Here is a 5,105-nt window from a genome sequence, read left to right on the forward strand (position 1 = left end):
CTGTCTTTGGTGTATATACCTACCTGTTATTATTATAATTACTAAGCGTTAAATACCTACCTGTTGCTTCTGGGGAACTCATCACCCATGCTGTATATCTTGTGAAGGTACATAAGCCTTATTGTTATGATATTTGAGAAAAACTTATACCATAGGGATCATACAGCACCTGGGGAATGAGAGGTAATCAGTTTCATGTGGTTCAATACTTAAAATATTACCAATTCCATGGATCAAGAGCCCTTCAACATCAAGGAACTCCCTTTAATGGGTAAAGCATTTAATCCTTAAACTGTCCAAACATAGATCTACGTTTATGTGCGTAGCGCTCCAACCTTGATTTTCTCCATTTGAAAGCATGTAAAAAAAAAAAAGTAGATCTACGTTCGGAGCGCTACGCAAGCGAACGTAGATCTACATTTGGACAGCTTACACTCCTATATTTCCTCACTGAATTTTGCAACTCATCCTATGCATGTCAATTGGCAACTACCTGGAGGGTGTTCCGGGGCTCAATGCCCCCGTGGCCCAGTCCTTGACCGGGCTGTTACTGCTGGCCGCATGTAGTCTAACATAGGAACCACAGCCCGGCTGGTCAGGTGCTAACTAGGTGGCTATCCAGCTCCCTCTTGAAGGCAGCCAGGGGTCTATTGGCAATTTCCCCGGTTACAATATTAAAATGCAAAATATGTACTTAATGATGCTATGGTAATGCTGTCCCAGTCACATTCAATAACCAGACAAAGTTAATGTAATATACTTTACAAAACATTTTATAAAAGATTACAAGATACATACGAGAGAATTCTAAGTGAAACTACCGTACTTTCTCATACTGACTCACACGCATTTACTACATTTTTGTAATTATTCGATGTTACAGTTTTGTAAAAGTACAATCTACCTCAATAGTGATTCTTACAACTATTGGTAGAAGCTTCTCACTGCAAAAATGTCATTTTAAAGGAGGGGTTTGGGATATTGGCAGTTTGGAGGGATATGTTGTGTATCTTTATATGTGTATGCTTCTAAACTGTTGTGTTCTGAGCACCTCTGCAAAAGCAGTGATAATGTGTGAGTGTGGTGAAAGTGTTGAATGATGATGAAAGTATTTTCTTTTTGGGGATTTTCTTTCTTTTTTTTGGGTCACCCTGCCTCGGTGGGAGACGACCGACTTGTTGAGGAAAAAAAAAAAAAAACAAAAAAAAAAAATCTCTAAAACAGCAACCAAGATAAAGTGAGTCTAAGCCAGTAGGATCTACAGGTATCATCCAACTTACGAACGAATTCGGTTCCAACCAACCAGTCGTAAGTCAAAATGGACGTAAGTCGAACCTTACTACTGAATATCAACATCACATTTTTGTAATGACTTTATTTTATTGATTTATTTTGATATTTCATGTTTTACTTTACTTTTTATGTTGTTAGTACTGTATTTTATACTGTAAGGTTTAGCATAAACACTGTGTACAACGCAAACAGTTGCTATTTCCCAGAAATTTGGCATACAAAACAAGGTCGTAAGTCGAATGGTCATATGACGAGCAGGTCGTAAGTTGGATGGTAGGTGTATTTATGAACAAAATAATATGTTTCAGATTGTATATGATAATAAAACTTTCACAGAATACAGTTGGAGATCTGCCACTGTATTCAACCATTCATGTGGATAAAGATTTTTTTTTTTTTTTTTTTTCAACAAGTCGGTCGTCTCCCACCGAGGCAGGGTGATAAAGATACTTATGTATAATTCCAGACATTTTTTTTTTTTTCAACAAGTCGGCCGTCTCCCACCGAGGCAGGGTGACCCAAAAAAGAAAGAAAATCCCCAAAAAGAAAATCCTTTCATCATCATTCAACACTTTCACCACACTCACACATTATCACTGTTTTTGCAGAGGTGCTCAGAATACAACAGTTTAGAAGCATATACGTATAAAGATACACAACATATCCCTCCAAACTGCCAATATCCCAAACCCCTCCTTTAAAGTGCAGGCATTGTACTTCCCATTTCCAGGACTCAAGTCCGACTATATGAAAATAACCGGTTTCCCTGAATCCCTTTACTAAATATTACCCTGCTCACATTTATTAGAGGAAATGTTTCCTCTAATAAATGTCCTGAATTATAGAAAAGTTACTTTTTTCACATCTTATAGGTATCACCAGACCATTTTTCAACCATTCATGTTTGGAAGACTAATGTAAGTAGATTAATAATCTTGTGCATGCTGATTACAAAATGTAGATTATTATTATTCTAATCAAAAAGAAGCACTAAGCCACAAGGGCTATACAGCTACAAAATGTAGAAAAAAAAAAAGGACCAAAGTGACGTTTTGCCTGACCCCTGTAGTTGCACAGAGTACACATACTTGTTATTGCTGCCTAAACTGTATACCGTATTCACAATAATTAAGACATGTGCAACAGTTGGGTATCTTTATTGTTGGAAAGGGTTTGCCTACACAATAGGGTTCTTCAGTCAGATATAGAGGCGGCAGTTGTAGTAGCGAAGAAAAGATGATGTGATCAGTACATCAACCTTGGAAAAAACAGTATCCGAGGTGGTCAGGACTGACCTCAGCACTGATCACCTCAAATACTATTTCTCCAAGGTTGATGGACTGATATCATCTTTACTTCGCTATTAAACCTGCTGATTTTGTATTTGACCGAAGAAGCCTACTGTGTCGGTGAAACGCTTCAACAATAAAGATACCCAACTGTTGTATGTGTGTCTTAATCATCAACTTGTCGGTATTTTATACGTTTTCAACATGTTATATTCACCTTCAAGAAGTGGAGAACCTGACACTGGTGAAGGGATCCTCACAATATATACAAAGCTTACAATGTGTCTTGCAGTTTTACTGCTGAAGCTTCCCACTGAATATAACATTCCCTTGTAATAATGCTCTTGGAGCAGCCATTGCTTCACCCGTAATGGCATTAATTTGTTATTTTCGGGCTAAATAAGTCTCAAATTTCACAGAGAATTATTCACTGTTTAAAAATACAGAAAAAAACACATTAGATAGATTTGCTTTTAACTTTTATCTCTACTTGTTTTCAATTAATTTAGCTTACCTAATCCCAAGACAGTTTACAAACTACAGTATTCATGTCTAAACATGATTATCACATGATACAGGCAGACAAATTACAATACACAGTAGTGGTCATTATCCCATGATTAGAGATTGTGGAGTAAAAAAATCACCACTAAATTAGTGAATCTGAACTTTACGAACCAGCTGACTGCAAGGGATATGATTTTGCATATTGCGTGTGCACCCAAAAAGGCAAATGCTTCACATCAAGATCTTTTTCATTCACGACTCTTAAAAATCATAACTTAATTGCAAACAAATCACGGAATGGGTGGAGCTTGAACTCATGGCAAGTGCACAGTGCACACTGCAGTGCACACTGCACAGTGCACACTAGCCTGTGCATTTTAGCACTCACCTGCCACAGGTTCAAGCCTCACCCATTCCACAATTTTTATTTTTCTGACAAACCATACCCCGGCCGGGATTGAACCCGCAGTCAGAGTGTTTTATTTTTCTACATTCACATTAACAGACAGATTAATCATTAATATATATAACTAAAATTTCAGAATGTTGCATTATAAGAGAAAAAATGTGAAGATGGGATCTTGAAAGGTGCTATCAAGACTTAGCCATATAGGTCATTAATGTCAAGATGTTTCTAAAACACTAACCTTAGAAATGAAATGACTTGTTAAGAGCTTATATTACTACCACACTCTCATTTTTGTACATCCTTCAAGAAAATGCCTTAATATCAAAGGTCTCTTGATCCAAGGAAACTGAACTATCCCTCCCCCCTCCCTTATTGGATCAAACTTGATTACCTTCCAGGCACTGTATGACTTTTATGGGTTTATCATTTCCCCAGTAACATAGTAATAATCACTTCTTAAAGAAAGTCTGACATCACACAAGCACTGGGAGTATCACTTGGGAAATATGCAATGAATACACAGTCTATGCACCTGGGATTTTACAATATCACAAAAGTAAGGGATTTCTGAGGGTCAATCTCACGATTTGCCAGGTGTGTACTCGACTAAGAGGTGACAGCCAAGAGATTTCCACTTGCTGATTTATAAGTGCACATTTGTGAAATGATCCAGCTGTTGCCATTCTCAGTAGTAGTAACCAGTTACCAGTAACCAGTGTACCAGTAGATGACTCACTACCAACCGTCTCTGCCTGAGTCACTGTCTGTATTCATATTGTGCTGACCACAGCAGTATTCAAAGACCCCCCCACATGATAAATGGTGGCAGCGGTGGGATGCCCATTTATCATGTGGGGGGGGTCTTTGAATACTGCTGTGGTCAGCACAATATGAATACAGACAGTGACTCAGGCAGAGACGGTTGGTAGTGAGTCATCTACTGGTACACTGGTTGAACATCAAAATGGTATACAATACCGACAGGTTGTTAGGTAAGACACATATGCAACAGTTAGACAACTTTATTCCGAAACGTTTCGCCTACACAGTAGGCTTCTTCAGTCGAATACAGAAAGTAGGCAGGAACAGTAGAGATGTGAAGACGATGTAATCAGTCCATCACCCTTAAAGTCGTAGAATTTGAGGTTGTCAGTCCCTCGGCCTGGAGAAGTTCAGTTCCATAGTTCCTGACTATGGAACTGAACTTCTCCAGGCCGAGGGACTGACAACCTCAAATTCTACGACTTTAAGGGTGATGGACTGATTACATCGTCTTCACATCTCTACTGTTCCTGCCTACTTTCTGTATTCGACTGAAGAAGCCTACTGTGTAGGCGAAACGTTTCGGAATAAAGTTGGTACACTGGTTACTGGTAACTGGTTACTACTACTGAGACCATAACCGATTTGGTTTACAGAAAATTCCAGTATTGCACAGGGATTTTAATACTGTCAACATCTAGCTCATGTGTCCAACACTGTGTGCTAGTTCCACAAAATTGTGAAATTTCAATTGCAAACACAAGCATTACTGTGAAGTCTGTGACATCACAGAACTAGTGACAACAACTGGGGCACTTCATGACATCTTTCCCCAGTACTGCATC

Source organism: Cherax quadricarinatus, chromosome 96, assembly GCF_038502225.1.
Source record: "Cherax quadricarinatus isolate ZL_2023a chromosome 96, ASM3850222v1, whole genome shotgun sequence".
Lineage (NCBI taxonomy): Eukaryota > Metazoa > Arthropoda > Malacostraca > Decapoda > Parastacidae > Cherax > Cherax quadricarinatus.